This window comes from Ischnura elegans, chromosome 5 (assembly GCF_921293095.1).
Source record: "Ischnura elegans chromosome 5, ioIscEleg1.1, whole genome shotgun sequence".
Lineage (NCBI taxonomy): Eukaryota > Metazoa > Arthropoda > Insecta > Odonata > Coenagrionidae > Ischnura > Ischnura elegans.
In genome coordinates, this window is record NC_060250.1 from 68131213 (window position 1) to 68149421 (window position 18209).

Below are 18209 nucleotides of genomic sequence, written 5' to 3' on the forward strand. Positions count from 1 at the left end.
ATGGTGGAAGAAAAACACATATTTTGTAATTATTCACACTTTTAACGTAACAACCTAGATTTCGATGGGCGAACGTATTTTTTTAAGGTGCCGAACACCATCAAAGCACCTTAATTTCACAAACAAAAAGTTCGTTTCCATTCAGACTTCCATCTTCCATTAACTCCTATTCAAAATGTGTTCCAAATTTTGATCCTTTTTTCATCCCTTATCTATCTTGCACCATCTCCAATGTAATTTCCCCCTACTCTTCGGAAATACTACCATTTCTTTGTTTGTAATAATATGTGATAATACTGTTGAATATTATTTTTTCATTTTTGCTTACGTTTTGCTTACTATTAGTTAATTAATTGCTTTCTTAGTTGACGTAAACAGTTTTCGGGTACTCAACCGGGTTAGATCCTCCATCTCTATCCTTGCCGACGCGACGTTTCTATGAATGGCTTATTCATCATCTGTAGGACCGTTGATCAGGGCCTGCTTTCTTTGTCAGTATGAGTCCTTATAATTGACCTTGTGCAGTTTTTGGACTGTATTAAATAAATAAATAAAATAAATAAGTGAGCCACCCCATCCTTGAAGTTGTTAAAAGAGCATATTCGAATCAGGGCAACTACGAACCCTTGCCCAGTTGAGGACGAAGGAATGGAGAAAGCACATTCGAGCAGAGAATACGAGGCGGAGTGGTAGAAAAGGAGGGAGGGGACGAGCGAGGTGGTTTAACTCAAGGCAAAACGGTCGAGAGAGTTGGGAGTGTTCGCGGCGAACAAAGGAGTGTGTGGGATTCGTGAGATGGGTCTGCTGGGGCAGGGGGACAGGTGGGTGGTGTCGGTGGGGGTGGAGGGAAGGGGGCAAATGGACGCTTTTTATGCCAGCGAGAGTGAGTGGAAGGGGGGAGGAAAAAAATGGTGGAGACTCGGTTGATAGGAAACTGGCAGAGTTGGGTGGCTTTGCGGTGGAAGTGAAAGAAGATTTAAAAAAACTGATGAAGAAACCACACCGTATGGCTTGTAAGCCGGTCTCTCATACCCCGTTTCCATACAACGCTCATCTTACGCTGGTTAGAGCTGGCGCTGGTTATATTTCGTGGTGGGAATCGCAATTAGTGCCAACTGCGGTCAGGACTGTAACCCGGACTAGCTAACGCGGGTTACATCTACAGCTGCATATTGAATTTCGAAAGGCGGAAAATGTGAGTCCTTTTATTTTCATGTATCTGCGTCTACATAATACCCTGCGAGACACCTCCAGGGTATTTGGCAGGGGGTAATGAATCACCATCATACAGTTTGCTAGAGAATTCCCGCATGCGCATCACACGGCAATAAAAATGCTACCCTTACTTACAAATTATACCTCTACATTGATGCAAAGGCAAAACTTGTAAACTACTTATGAACGGAATATACCTGTTAAGCTATAACGTGTAAAATATGCTGTTAGTAATTCTAGGAAAATTCACAAACATGCATGAAGGAATAGGAAAATTCACAAACATGCATGAAGGAACACATAAGTTAGTAGGCTATACTACGAGTTAACTAACCTTTTATTAAGTCCTAACGCTGCGTTTATTGTCCCTTAATGACTTTGGAAAAAACGACATTCTTAATCTATCTGTTCCACAGTCTATCTCCCTTATTTTATTTTTATGATCTGATCTACAGTAGAATGTTGGCGTTCGTAAGATATGTCTAACTTCGTCAGAAAATGAGCTGTTCTTGAATTTACATAATAGGTGTGGTCTAGTTTTCAGTCTGCGGTCTGACTGAGATTCTTATCTGAGTCGTTCTGAGAGCTCTGTAACACTAACAAGACTATCGTTACCACTTTTCACGTACATGGCAACTACTCTCTGTACGAGTTTTAACTCTGTTTTTATGCATATTTCATAGGGATCATATTTCATATGATAGCATAAATTAGTCGTCGTGAAAAAGAGATCAATCGAACGAGAGTGATGCGTCCTCTTAAGTGATGGAGCAGCTGGCACGAATTAGGGAGATTCGGGTTTACATCTGCATCCACGACGTGCCGCGCAAGCCACCAATAGGGCGTGCTAGCTCTTAGTCTTTCCTTACTTTTTATACTGGAAAGCAAACACAATTCATAATAAATACTTGATGTAAATGATAGTTTTGCTGGTGAGAGTGCACCCAATGCAAAACAGCCGCTAGGTGACTGGGTATGGTTTACATCTCTGCCAAGACAAATATTTTTCCTTTGTGGAATTTCCGCACTACTCGCTCCACCCACTATCTTTAAACCACAATTGAGCTTGCTCTTTAAAAAAACTGGAAATCCTTGCATTTGTTTGCTTCTTCTGTGATCGTGCAAACTGTATTTGAAGCGAAATTTTCATAAAGTGGTTTCCATTCATCCCACGGAGCTGCGTACGGACGGCTGGTTGCTGGCTTGCTTGACTTACTGCAGAAAATTTTGGCTCGCAATCTTATTGGCTTGAAGATCATACTCAATCTATTTTCATGAACAAGATGAAGGAGAGTTTGATACGGCACTTCGAGAGTTAGGTGGATTTGTGGTGAAAGGGAATGAAAAAAACTGATGAAGGAACCACAAGGTCCTGCTTGGAAGCCTTTCTGTAAGTCGAGGAGGGGTTGCAGGGAAGGGAGTGGTGGGGTGAGGTGGAAGCCGTTGGGTGGACGGAGAGAGGAAAGTGAGTGAGGTTGGGGGAGGAGAGGGCGTTGTGAGAGGTCGGAGGTTGTAGAGGAGGAAGTGGGGTTGAGGCGATTGGAGCGATAGAGATGCCGAGGGGACGAGGCCAAGACACAGCAGAAAGTGTTCTCGTATAAGCTCTGGGAAAGAAGTCGGGAAATATAAATACCTTTCTATAATCATCAATAAAAATCATTTCCATGCATTGATTGGCATCTTATAACTCATGCATGAACATGAACTGTGCTAACTTTTCGTTTTCTACTAATAACTAGTATATTTATTTGCATTTCCTTCCTTCCTGTTCTTTCTTCCTTCTCTCTCTCTCTCTGTGATGCAGTCGTTCGCTCGCTGGTTGATCTAAATCCGCTGTTAAACTCTTAAGGTGGATTCACGATTAGATACATTTAAGATTTTTTCCGGGTACAATAAGAGACCATAATACCTGCGAAGTTTAGCTCTAGGATAGCCTGCTTCGGACTACGTAATATAGCCTCTGCCTGTATATTTTATTATTTACTATATTAGTTAATAATAGCTCTCTGCTTGCATTTCTTGGCATGTTATAACTCATGCATGAATCACCTACTACTCTCACTTACTCATAGTTTTATTTACATGGTAGCAAGTTCGTGTCCTTGGCACACTCCTAGGTTATGGTCCCACCGTGTGTCGTTGTCCTGAGTGCTTGGCCTCTGTCGGGCAAGCGAGTGCGCATCTAATTAAGACTAGGATAAGTACTGCATGCCTGGTGTGGAATCACCCCGTGCCACACACCCTGGTTATGGCCTTTGATTGAAACAACCGGATTCGTATACACATTTTCAAGGCCCCGAAGGTGATACAGTGTATTCGAAATTGTTCGTCCCAAAAAAATAGTTGTATATCGAGTGTAAAATTGCATCCTATTCACCAGAAGATGATGGAACTGTTGCACCTCATCGATACAAGTACCTTAAGACATATGAGATGGAGTAGCAGGAGTTAAGGCGCCTAAGAAATGCTTGCATGTGACTTTGACAATGCTATCATACTTTCTTTTAAAGTTCAAGGCCAGTTAAGTGAAAATATAGCAAAAATTTCTTTAAATACGTAACGAAATATTAGCTTCAAAGTTATCGGTCGCTTTTATGATAAAAAAATAGCGTGTTCTCGAAGCTTTCACCGTTAAGAGTTTGGATGGAAACTCGATGATCACGGCTCGATCTTTTTTTACATCGAAATCGATTCTTCCACCACTATTCGTGTCGCCATCAACGTATCTACGAAAGGGATAAGGCAGCCGAGTTCTCGCCGGGAATAGCTGGACGGATCGAAAAGCAGGAAAATAGGGATCTCATTATTTTTCGAACTCCCAACACAATCGAGAATATAATAACGCTTGCGAACGAGCCCATTCGTTTCCGTTGGCCCGCGAGACGTTGACGCGGAGGAAACGAATGGAGAGGGGAGAGTTGGAGTAAGCGAGTGAGTAAGAGAGAAAGAGAGAGAACATTCGAACCAGTTTGCTATGGGAATGAGGACGTTCAGGAAAGCGGAGATTAGTGTCTCTCTTTTTCCTACCCACCCCCACCCTCGAAGCTTTTTATGAATTTCTCACTGAGGAGAGGGGAAGGTGAGATAAAAAGTACGTGCAAAGTGGAAAAAGAATAATAGATCCTTTGTTGGGTGAGCTCATTGTTTTGGAAGCTCTAAACAAAGACAGAAAAGTGAGAAAATAGGATGAGCTGGTGTTTTCGTAGCCTGGAAATGTTGTGGAGGATTCGAAGCTCGTGCGTAAAGTGTTCCCGCGTGATTATTCTCTCTCCTCGATCGGGAAAAAAACTTTCCAATTTGAAGAAAATATATTTTTTGGGTCATTTGATGAGAAACAGGACCCCCTTGCTTATTGCTTGCGACGTGAATAAACCTTATGTTTTGTTCTCACAGCCAAGAAATCTTTGCCTACGCAACGAATTGAGTTATTTATCTTGTGGGTGATGCTTTTTCCCCCGAGACTTTCGAACTAATCGCCTGGATAGTTTCATGTGAGAAACTTCTCTCCGAACTGTTTGATCAACGAGAAAAATGATAATTCTAGATATTTGAACGTGGAAGGACACATTTCCATGTGTATTTCAAATAGTTAAAGGTTTTTTTTAATAGCAGAATTAGACCAAAGAGGGCAATTAAGAAAATTGTAGTATGATCGATGAATTCCATGCAGTTTTATTTGTAAAATGTCATTGATGCAATAATTTCAAATGTTTATCAGTGATATAGAGCTTCAATCAATTTCCAGGTAAATTTGGAAATGTATTTAACAATAGGAGAAAACTAAACAAGTAGCAGGCATATCAATCGGTAAAGAATGAGTCGTATCCATTATATGTTTGTGAGAGAAAGCGATATAATTACAGTAAAATGCCGTCATTATTAGCTGAATTTTAAAATATTCATTAATTAAAGTTATGAAATAAGTGATTCTCGATCTAGCTCTCTTAAAATAAATGGTGATAGATTTGCATTATGCTATCTTACAAGCTTTAGAGCTTCAACATTGGATTGTATCGGTGAGAATAGAGCTCACAACGTTTTGAGCCACAGACGTGTGGATTTCACAATTTTACTGTAGGTTCTGGGTGGCCTGGTAGAGCTAGGATTTCAATGTGCGGACTTGATTTAGTCTTTGCCTTACAACTGCTTACTTTATTCATTTATTATTAAATAGATATTCATGTATAATTCGTTTAGGTATTTTACTATTCTTTTTAGATTAGAAACCTCTTTTTTCGCCATCTCCTTTCACTCTTACCAATATTTTTTTCCCTATAAAGCTGTTTCTTTCCCTATACATTGATGATAACAATCAATATTTTTTTTCATTTTTCTGTTTACGTTATAATCAAGAATCAATATCACATTGAAATTAATTTTTTTTATTATAAGGCCATGCTTGAATTTTTTGCTTGGAAGACTGTGGTAAAAAGTAGGGTTATCATAAAAAAATTTGAAGTGCTTGGAGTGAAACACATCGCTTTCCAATAGAGCCATATTGGAAGCAAAGATGCTTTATGAAAAGATGAACTTGCATGCCGGAAAAGCCGGCGCTGTTTTTTTCCATCCGAGCAGTTGAATGCTTGTTCCTTAGATTTAAGCAAACGGTGATTACTATACATCCGTGGGAATACGTGCTGGTGCTTTCAGCGAGCCTTAGTCTCTTATTTTTCCATATTTTTTTATATAGGAAACGGAAGAGCGTTTTTTTCATCTTCCCGACCAGTGTCAGAAAAAGAAAGGAAAGCTTCTCGGATATGTTGACTAAGAAGTAATAGGTTTTTGCAGGTATTCTTACCCTCTCGATGGCCGCTCCTTTTGCTTGTTCTCTACCTTACAAATTGTTATGGCTTTCAATCATCTTTTCTATTATTATACGTTAATTTATTTATTTTTATTATTTTCCTTTCTTTTTTATCGATATGATGGCTGATACCGTGGAAACTGTTTTTAAGTTTGTTGGTACGCGCAGAGCCTAGAGTAAGCTAATGATGTGGCAACTAAAAGCGATGTAAATACCAATTTATTGGAATTTTTAGGATGTGGTCTCCTTTTTGTACTTGAAAATATGTTCTTTCCGTATCATGATTTCGGTATGATGAATTTTAAAGTCTGTTCGTCAATGTAGGCTTTAATGGAAACATTTGACCAGTTTGAAAAGTTTCTCTTGAGTTGCTGCAGTTGAGTTTCGTTCATTCTGTTTTCGGTAAATATCTTCGCAGCGCCCAGATAAAAATCTCACCGCGGCCGACCACCGACAGGAAGGAGAGGAGAGAGATGTTTCCCTACTCTGATTAAAATCTCAATTCGTGGAACAATAAGAATAATGATTTTTGCGATTGATATCTAAATCCACTCTCATTTTAAGAGGTGGATGTTTTTCAAAACATGTGGAGTAATAATGACTTTGTAGAAGTAACTTTAAATTCCTGCTTGGGAGTTTGGACGAGAAATAACTAAGAGCTCGATAAATATAGATTGGGTTTATAGCAAGGTAATGTCCTACTTCTTGAGAGAAAAATATTTTTTTTACAAATTTAAGGGGTAAATTATCGTGTTTTATTTACTCCTTTATAGTAAGTAAAACAGTTTTGTGACTACCAGTAATGATGTGAATTCTCACTGCCTGTCAGCGTTGGAGTAATTCAATAATACAATATTTAGAGCATATTTTCAAGCCAAGTTACCTTTCAAGCAAGCACAAAAGTCACAGATATTGTTATGCCTGTCATTTTGTGCAATTATGGCATTTTCTAGTGCATGATTTTGACGGTGTTTTTTAAGGTAGGCTACATAGGCTAAGTGCGACTTAAAATCGCTCCTCCCAACTTTTAGTCGGCCCCTCACAATATAAAAAATGCTGTTGTCGCATTAGTGTGGCTATGTTCCAAAGGCCTGACAGCAGATGAAAAATCATCGGAGTTTGACTTGGAATAAGGCATTTGATAGGATTGAATTGTCATTTCGAAATATCTACGGGCTAGTTACGAATATTAAGATTATTTTATATTCTACCTGTTGCCTGCAGCACTGCCCACAGTGGGGATTTACATTCAAAGTTGCTCAAGAGAAAAAAATTGGGAGGTAATAAACATTTAAGGAAGATTTTTCCTTTTGCTGAAGAGTGTGCTATCAGCATTGAGGACCAATGGACACCCCTAATTGAAAGGTTTCAATCACCAAAGCTTTATTTAGTATGACCTATCTAGGGCCTCTCTCTTGGCTTTCTGGTGTCACCTCATCGAAGTAAGTACTCGATGAAGAAACCTTGCAAGGGGAGCGCGAATAATAAAGGAGAGAGATAGATTCTTGACCACCGAAACACTCTCAAAGACCCTAGTTTATCTCCACCCTTCCCTCTCTTCCTCACCCTTATGGCGTAAATGACCTTAGTTATCGGTCGCCCTCTCCAAAGATTATTATGTAATATAACGACAACACAAAGGAGTACAGAAAGTGAGGGTAACAGTCACTAAGAAGGTAAAGTTCATATCACCCCTTGGAATCCCGCTAATAGGTGGTAGGTCCGATCCGAAAGATCCAAAATTTGTATCGAAGTTTAGTGGAACTTAAATGGAACACTTTTCGTTGTTCGAAAAACAAAACATAATACAAAACAAAGCGTAGTGCAGTGCGTATACGTATGGTATAAATCGTACCTACTCACCTCTAAATTTAAAAGTTCTTCACTCTTGATATTGTCCATCAAGATGGCTCTCTCTCTTGAACAATCAGAAATTGGAGAAATTCACTTATCCGACATGTAACAACTTTCGAAACGAAAATACCTTCTGCGCGAAGGGACGGCCGCTTCACTACTGTTCTGAGGAGTTAATAATATGGGATATGAATTTAATATTTGTTTGACTATTCATTGGGAATAAAAACCTACTCACCCGGTCTCACAAGTAATTTAAAGAAACGTTTAAACGTTAAATAAAGATGAACTCGATTGTTTCAGGCTTTACTTTGTGAAAATCCATTGTACACAATAAAAAGTTATGGTACTTTTTCACACAATTTATTAAGACGACCGTGTTAGTTATTTATTTTTTAAGTAATTGCAACGAATTAACAACAAAATAACGATTTATGTACCTGATTATGTCGCCTCTGCGACGAAACCGGTCGTCTTGATAAATTGTGCAAAAAAGTACCATAAATTTTTATTGTGTATTGAAGAAAGAGACTAGGATTCCTTTTCGCTGCGTAGAACTGACTTCTAACGTGTATCTGCATAATCCTACCGAGAGAAGGGGGAGGCAGAAGGGATAAATCTCTGAAAAATGAGTCTCCGTAACTGATATTAAAATTAATGTCTCCATAATTTGATCCTGTCCAATTCTCCCTTGCTAACAAAGAAGACCGAGGGCTTTATCCCTCCGTGGTAGGTAGGTACTTACCACCCAAAAAAGTATTTCCGTGATCTTCCACACAGTCAATTTTGATTTTATGAATTTAATTTCATAAAACAGCCTCTTTTGTCTTAATAATGAATATTTTAAGCAGAAAATGTTTCCCGGCGTGAATCGAACCCCGGTCTCCCGCGTGACAGACGGGGATATTGAGAACATGTGAAAATGCAGTAATGGAGTGGTTGGTGTTGCAATTTCTCGGAATTATATAAGGCATAAAATTAGTCAAAAGATGGTTTGGTAGCGATTTTTTAAAGGACTTGCATATCAGTAGTAGTAGACGTTCTACCCCTCTGCCAAGCTAGATTCTCGATGACATACAGCAGATTGAATCGTCCAGATTGGTAACTTGGTAGCTAAAAAGAGTTTAAATATAATGTATTTTGATAAAGGCTTTAAGGATTAATGCCCAGTGATAGAATTACCCATGCATACCAGGTCTCGCTGATAGATATGCACAGCGTGTAATCTTCTAAAGTCTAACATTTCGTGAACCGATAGATAACTTGTTCACGGTTTATAATACTATGGAGAAATGGCATGCAATAGGCCAGTGGTCTCCAAACTATGGCCCGCGGGACACATCAGACCCGACACGTAATTTCTTCAGGCCCACCGAACAAAACCCTGCGTGTTTACTCAGAATTGGCTCATCTAATCTGGAACCTGGTTTTATTGAAATTTGGAAGTCCAAACGACGGTATCATTCGTCACACTAATTTGGTTGCTAAAAAATAAAGGCAGGTATCTATTTAAGTTACCCTAATTTTTCAAACAAGGTCCTTTTTAATTTTTTCCATGCTTATACCTACTCTAATTTTTGATGTAATGAAATTACTGGCACCGATTTTTTTATTTCTTCGGCCCGCAGAAATGTGGGAAATGTATAATGTGGCCCTTGCATTGAAAAGTTTGGAGACCCATGCATTAGGCAAAGAAAAATCACATGCGACATGCAAAAAATAAAAATATTACCCATATAAGACATCATTTTTCTTAGTGACTAGCTTTTCTGCTAGCCTGGCTATAGGGTGGTTTCCTATTATTTTTTTATTGCCTAAATCGAAAGATTATTACTCCTGGAGTACGTATTTCACGCTTTTAGATTTTAAATGACGATATCTATTTTTCGCAATTAAATGAAAAGTGAAAATTTTCAAGCGCGCGAATACGCGACGGGTAAGTATGAATGCCGGGAAAACTCCCGTGTGACGTCGTTCTGGCTCCCGCTGCCGCAAGTGAGGTGACCTTGGGGCGAGGCTCTGAGCGCTGATACGACGCAGGATGCTAGCAGGTAGCAGAGTACCATGCTAGCTGGTAGCGCTTGGCTTAAATAAGGATTATTAATACCTTATCAAACGAGGAAACCTTTCCGACCTTAGCCAGTTTTAATAGGTGATTATTAAAACATGTTTCCCTGAGCTTTGTGCCTCATGCATGCATTGGCAACCTCAGACGATGTAAAACTCCTATCTACTCGTATAGAAACCAGGTCCCTGTGACGTCACGTGGAGTGGAATCGCATTGGCGCCAATCTGGCCTTTTTCAAATGAGGTTAAAATTGACCCTTGCCATTCGCCTAAACCGTATTTCTAAAACCAAATAATTTGTATATTATGAATACACTATTGGTGGGTAACGAATCGCAATCAATGCCTTTCGTTTTCTTTGATGAAGAAAACTACCCTATTGTGACGGCTGTGCGATTGCATTTCGAATACAAAGAAATAAGGGTGTCCCAAGGGTCGAAACGGGTTCCTCAGCGCACTCACGCTCGGTTACCTCAACCTGTGGCTGCAACGCTGGTGGTCACGTTTTCTGCCGGGAGGAATGGCTGCGAAGATCAATCGCCTCGGTTTGAGGGGAGCGTGAGGCAGGACCCACACCCAAAGATTTAGGATGTCGCAAAAAGGGAACAGCGATACCCGACCCGGGCATTCACCGAGAAAAAGCATTCAAGCCCAGTCTCTTGCGTTATATCGTGGACATGAAGTCGTATCTCGTGGTAGCGAGCAACCTACTCGTAAATTTCAGGTGCGTCGTAAGCCATACATCATTTCATGTTGGCCAACTTCTAGTATTTATGATAAAGGGTTAGGTTACTTACGAGCTTCGACCAGATAATGATTGGGTATTTACGAAAGCTAAGGTGATGAGGTTAACAAGCATATATCATAGCATGAGCACTAGAAGTGTGACCGGGAGAAAATATTTAATAGATTCAATAACGCTAAATATTTGTAGTCACTTTTTTAGGAAAAAATATCGTCAACGACGACATAAACAAGCTGATACAATCAAATAGGTTTGCTAAACATTCGTTTGAGATTATAAATAGATATATCTTACTTATTGAATGAAATGCGTTGCATCCCAATGAAGACAGGAAGTTAGAAACTATTTATCAATTTTTACGGCTCATGAGTCATGCCCGATGATAGGCCGAGACGTGATAAGGGAATTCGTCGTGCCACTTGCTAGTGCTGGGTAAATGAGAGCGCGCTCCTGAACACTGATGCAAAAAATGCACAAGGCCCACCATTCACCAGTATGGGTGTGTGATGAGTAAATTAAAATCAATAATAACCGCGTGAAATGGCCGCGGCGTGCATTTATGGAGTCGCCTGCCAGTAAAAAAAATTCCATTGAGTAAAAGAGATATGCAGTGACCAGGATCGTACAACACAGAGAAACAGAACGCAGCAACATCATCATTTTTGTTGCATTTCTCGCGAACATTTTCCATTACTTTGAAAATTATTCAGATATTGTATTTTTTACTTGTTAGTGTTTATAATTTTCCGAAAGATAACAAGTTTCCAAGAAATGACATGAGTAATCTCAAATAAATTGTCATAAGTTTCACCTCTCTCAGCCTCATCATTTTGACAATATTGAGATCAGAAAAATATATGACGGAGAGGAATCATTCAGTTTAATTGTCCCAAAGATCGAGAACAACTTTCTGTACAAGTTGCACGACAATATAATAAATTGATGCTTGCTCCATAATGGATAGGGCCCCCTCAAAAGTTCATTAAGTTGGGTGGAAGGCCAACTCTCCAGCCACCACACCAACCCGAAGACACCGTATATACTTTTTATACGTTTCTATATTATACAATTCTTATTTATTGACTTGTTTAAAGGTAATACTACATTTATTTCTGAATATTCTTAGTATTTACATCTTAATTTTAAAATATCCCTCTAAAATGCGAACATGCATAGTCACTCAGACATGTTACAGCACACGGATACATTTTCCTATATTTGCAAAACTGCAGATACTATCCTTAAGGCAGGGGCGCAGCTAGGAAATAAGGCGGGGGGGGGGGGGGTTTAGGTGTAACTAATAACGGGGTGTATGGGGGTACGGAATACCCACTAGGATAAGCGGTAGGTGCGAGATTAACAAATTGCGGAATTTTAAGGTAAACGGTTCAAAATGGTGAGTTTTACGGCTTTCTGAGGGATATTTTATTAATCTTTACTCTATTCTATTAGTAATATCAATCCAATTAAGTAAAATGGATTAAACTTGAAAATTTCTCTGAGCTCTGGGGGGGTTTAACCCCGAAAACTTTCCCTCGTTGCGCCACTGCCTTAAGACACTTATAGTACATCTACACGGTGATAAGTGGTAGTAGCACAAAAGTTTTGGATAATCCCCATTTATTCTATCTACGGACGAATACTTCATATGTATTACCCGTGTTACTCAAACCAAATGCTAATTTGTTTATAGGAAGCTTTCTTTTCTTAGGACCGAAAAATACTGCAGTTCGTCGGAAACAATCAAAGAGACTATCATCATATATGCCTTCCTGAAGTATGTGAAACTCTGGCTATTTTGCAGCAATAATATGATAGGGGAGATTTTGTAGAAGTATTCTCAAACGATATTTCTTTTTTAATTTCGTGAATTTTATTTCAATTCCATCATATTTTCTTAAGTGTACCACTATTTTATATTAATTACGTATCAAAAGTTCATCTGGAAGAAATTTTTTTCATTCAACAATAGGTACAATATTATACGATTGTAATTCTGAAGGTGATCCCTCCAACAGGCAGTCTCTGAGGTCACATAAAACTCCAAAATTGGTTTTGTACCGATCATATTTAAATATTTAAATTGTTTAAGAAGCAATAAATATATTGTTATTATTATAATTTTTTCACTGTCTTAACTTTGTGAATTTATGCGCGAATTTTTCTTCAAATAATTACTGAATGGATTCACAGAAATTAGTGCGTCTACTCGCAGTCATTGATATCGTATAAAGTACAAGCAGATAACTAGAGACCATATGTCAAGAGTCAAAGGGCATGCTCTTTAACTTATCAGTGTCCTAATAATGAATAAGATATATTTCACTTGCTCACAATCAATTAATTAAGGGAATGTGCTTTAAGCTCTTGAATGACATGCCGAGCCAGTTTCTCAGGAAAAGTTAAAACTGGAATATTAGACCGGATAACGCTAACATTGGATGAAGAACCTCAAATTTGGCCTTCGTTCAATGAAGGCTGTGTTTGAGAAGTTTATATAATACTACTCGCTTTCGCCCGCTATTTTCTACATTCGCCGTACATGATTTTTTCCTTATCTTTCTCATCTTTTCGTTTCAGCTCCTTCTTTTTCATTTTTTCCGCTTTTCCTATTTCACTTGTGCTTCTTTTGTTTGCCTAAATAAAGCGTTGTTATTATTCTCTTTCATTCTCCTTCTTTTAATTAATCGCATTGCTGCCAGCGGATACAGGTTTCCATTTTTTGAACTAACCTCCATATCTAATTCTAAACGATTAGTGAGAAAAAAATAGAAAATTTAGTGTTTCGAAATTTTTTCTAAGGCTTCAGACGATTTTAGAGGGGGTCGACTCTATTACTATTTGTCGTATCTCGTCTCTTTCACCCCAAAGATTTGCTTGAGCGAGTGGTCGAAGTGGGTTTTATTGTATAATGACGAAGACGATAATTTACCCGTAAAGTTTCCCCACTGCCTTGAAGTAAAGATTTCTTGGAACGACAAATGAAATTGTCTCAGTTGGCCAACCATTAAGCCCAGTCGCAGCATAAAAATGGAGAACACCATGTTGCCCTAAAAATTCCCTTTTCATATGGTCCTTATTTTCGTTATGATGTAAAAACAAATATTAGTCGTAAAATTTGAGATTTTGAACTCCGAGGTGTCTCCCAAGAGGGTAAAATATTCCAAAATGTTCGCCTTTTTTAAAAGTTGCTTTCGTATACCGTCCAAATGATGCGTTATATCCGATATATATCTGTGCAGAAAAATGTCAAAACGTTAATTTTGATACAATTCGAAACCAAAATATACTCAGCATAATCTAGTCCCCAATTTGTATAAAAATAGGTATTTTCTCGATTTCAAAAGTTTAAAGCCAAATATTTGCAAAATTACAGGTCCCACCATTAAATTTGTAAAGATAAATTTGAAGGAATGAAAGCCAAACAGTCTCCCATATCGTGCCAAAAATCAATCCTATTATTTCATATTAATTGTGGCCAAACAGAAAAAAGTCTTTAAATTTTGGTATGAAATTAAAATATCATTTGAACCATACTAATGGACCTAAATCACATCATGCAGTCTGCTTCATTTTTCCCAGCATGCCGAAAAAATAATTCTGCTGCTGAGCAAAAAAGGAGACTAGTCACAAAGAAGTGTCCCTTTTCTTTCCAGCGTTTCAAAAAATTATAACCTTCAATGAGACATAATTCACCGGGGAATAAACGAAACAATTATTTTTAAGAATTATTTTATCGTTTTTAAGTCGGACAGTGCTCACGCCCGTAGAATTCCGTGCATCCAACGTCACTTTGACCACATTCAGGCTGAAAATGAACAGTTTGCTTCATCATAAATCTGTCAGCTCCTCCCTTCATTGCCTTTCACTACGGAACATTCATAAAGGTGGGTAAGGCTGCAGAGCGCGCTTTTATTATTGATTCTTCGTAAGTTTTTCTCTCGAACGTATATATGAGCCTTCTCTTTTTGCCTGCCGTTTTAACGTAAGTTATAAGCGAGCGAGAGGGTCGCTATTGTTATGGGGAGCTGTTGAGAGCGTTGGTGCAGCGGAGCGCGACCGATAGGAAGCGACGGGTGGCGGCGGGAGACGCCCCTTATCAGTGGCCGATGTAAGGCCGAAGAAGCGGGGGGGAAGGTGCATTTTTTCACACGTCCAAGAGCCGCCGAGCGAGCCCCTCTAAGAGGTCCTCCTAGAGGGAGTGCTATCTGAAGGTTGGCTTTTTCCTTTCGGAATTCCCAGCGAGGGAAAGGGGTCATTGCCGCTTATAGCTTCATTCGATACCAACGACAATGCCTTTGGTGCAAGACGGTGGCTCCTCCCAAAGCTGGACTCTAAAGTCAACTCGCCATTCTAGAGTGTTCAAACAGTTTGGTATAGATTTCTTTCAGATTGACGCAAAGAACATCATTTTGGAACAGTGCGATATTTTTACGCCCGGGAAAAAACGATAAATTAAGGCAAATTGCTGATCCAATGTATATCCAATGTAAAAAGGAATTCCTTTTTCCCTTGAGCATTGAAGGCCTATTCTACTCGACTGAAGGATCATACAATAAAATTCAAGCTGTATTTGAGACACATTGGTACTGGTGTTGACATAAATCTAGATGTTTATTTTGTTAGCTAGTAGGATTCGTTCGCGAATTGCGATTCGTTCAAATACCCCACCATTTCGAACCCACGAGTATTTTCTCTTCCATTCCACTCGTAAGTCATTAGCAGTGGAGTTTATCTCCTTTCAAATGAACCAGCGATTCATAGAGGGAGCGTTTACCTCACCGAATTAAGATGTAGCTTATTTCGCTTTGCTTGAATCAATTTTAATTAATTTTGTGGCAGTTTCGGACTTGAAAAAAAGCTAGGGATAATAATTGGAATTGCCATCTGTAACTGGATGGAAAAAATGAACGGGTGGGGTGAGAGTTTCGCAAATTAAAAAGAATCCAATACCGCTACGGTCGGCCTTAATGCCCAAGCTAATGCTAAATTTCCGTTTACGAAAAAAGTCGAAATCTGTAAAGAATTCGAGTACCCGAGGAGATTTCTTGGGAGTCATTCGTTATTTTTATATAAATGTCTTCAGTTTTTCACAATAACGTTTCTTCTGCCGAAGGAAATTTTATAGGTTCTAGATTATTAATAACTTTGTTTTGCGTTCTCTTTATCAGATCCCTCAGCTGAAGGAGCTTACCCACGCTCTGTTTTGATAAAGATTGAATGCTTTCCGCGTGAAGGGAGTTTTTAAACTCTCTAATCCGTCTCTTACGCTTGTCACCCCCGAGGAACTGCCGAGATTATCCGAAGAGGGGGATCGCGGGATAAAAATTTCAGAAAGAAATTAAGTAAACGCATTATTCTGAAATCTCAATCATTTTTCTTCGAATTCACACGATTAAAAAAATATCTTTAGTGGTATAATCATCAATAATTTCTCAAATATATTTTGGATGTGAATATTCCGTATCTCATATTTCCTCTAAAATTATTCAAACTAAGGTTTAAAATAAAATTTTTACGTTTCGTTTAAGGTATAAATTGGAAATTGATTGACGGAATCCATTGATTCTATGGAAAATCTGTCATTCTTAAAAATTCCTCCCTACTCTCCGTAGTTATTATATCGTAAAGTGACAATATTTGAGCTTTTACTTGAAAAATACCTTGCCGATTTCCCTTCGGCATAATTTGGTCCGGTCTCTTGCTATCATATCTCACTCAAAATTGTGATGTACTCTCTGGCATAGCAAGGTGAATGTTATAAATATCTTCTACTGGGATAATTTCTTAAATATAATGACGCCTGCACATATTTTTCCCCTCTGGTCTCTTTACTTTTATCTGCCTGTTTGTCTGAAATTCTTCTCTTAATTGGTAGCACTGAGTCCCCAACTTCAAATTTTTGAACTCCATTTCCAATTTCCCTGGTTTCCATATCTCTCGCTAATGTGTACATAAATTAAAATTAAAAAGTAAAATGTCCTTTAATCCATCTACCTAGCTATGATCTATCGTCTCTTCCTGCTCATTAAGTAGCGTGAAAATAGCATACATTAATTAGGTGAGTAATTATGATGTTGCACGGTGGAATTAGAGTTATTCAATTAACAAGGTTTCTCTCCCTTTCTAGTCCAAACAAAAATATACATCCTCATTTGCTATGCGACGTTAGGGGTCGATAGTCACTATAGAGAAATTTAGTTATGCAATGTATTACGCTAATGAAATATATAGAAAAGGGCTGAAGTTCTTAAATCCATTACTCTGAAATACTTGGCCACTGGGAAGCGCATATATATTTCTTTTTTTCAACCCTGATAAAACACTATGATATTCATCGTTATGATACCCTTAATTTTATGCGCTTTAATTGAATTGGCTCTTTCATTACGCAAATATTATGTAGAATATTCGTCGAAATATTTTGAAGAAGTGGGCTATTCACTTCTGGAAGTACGTGCAAATAAAACACAGGAATACGCTCACAAATGCAGGAAGAAATTCTGACATCTAAACGAAAGTGAAGTTTCATTCAGTCTCAGGTCAAATATTCCTAAATTTGTTATTTTACTCTGCTCTATTAACTATTATGTCCACCAATTTCCAATTTTTGCACAATGAAATTGGGTATAAAAACATTTCGTGCCGACTTTTTTTAGATGATATTTATAAGAGCTGTATTGGACACTGAGTGAACAATAAAGTTTTTATTATTGCAAAAGTGGAGACTAATCTGTTCTCTCAGTGTTTTGATGCCGGAGAAGTGTGTCGGAGCCCAAAAAAACAATTTTAAATGTAATTTGACCAGGTTGCATGCAGAATAAGTTGAAGATTGTATTTCTTCTGTAGGCCGCTTTGTAAATGACTTAAAATAATCTTGAAATCTATTAATTTTATTCAAATAAATTTTACGGAATTAAATTGGGTGAGAATCCTTTTTCTAAGTAATCTCATGTACTCTCGCTGTGAATAAAATCAACCTGCGCATTTTAGGGCTTCTTCCATAACATTGGATTTTCTTAAGGTAATCGGCGCATTATGGTGAAATGATGTCTTTTCCGTCAAAATTTTGTTCAAATTATCCTCCTCGTGCTTGGGATTAAAAAAAATAATATTCACGGACACTGCCCACTAAAAACTCACCGAAAGACTGGATTTGATGGTCAGAGTATCTCCTCAATGCCAAGGATTTATGGTATCCAAAGTAGCTGCTTCAAAAGGTCTTCCTCTGTAAATGATTACTGAAGAACACTGACATTTCAGCACTATGAAAATAGTATTTTTCCACTTTCCAAAGTTGCGTATCTGAAGCAAAAACGTTGATAACACGAAAATGCGGTCGCCAAAGCTATTCCACTCCGCTGCCGGCCTCCACGTCTGTCAAGAGCGACGGATCGACGCACACTGGCGAGGTAAGCGTCCGTGCTCCTCGCAGTCCCTCCGAGTCGCACTTCTCTTGGGCCAACCAGCCCTCACCCGTCGCCGGTTCCGAAAGTTAGCGAACCTGTTTCGAGGAGTATTTGG

The 18209-nt window shown here is 38.5% G+C and overlaps 1 protein-coding gene across 1 annotated transcript in view; it reads right to left on the reverse strand.

Annotated features, from left to right (window-relative positions):
• LOC124159023 overlaps positions 1-18076 on the reverse strand; it is a 138395-nt gene extending 120319 nt beyond the window's left edge. Inside the window, exon 1 of the mRNA XM_046534509.1 lies at positions 17829-18076. The gene's annotated coding sequence lies outside the window, so the exon portion shown is untranslated. The remainder of the gene's footprint in view (positions 1-17828) is intronic.
• Positions 18077-18209: the final 133 nt, after the last annotated feature.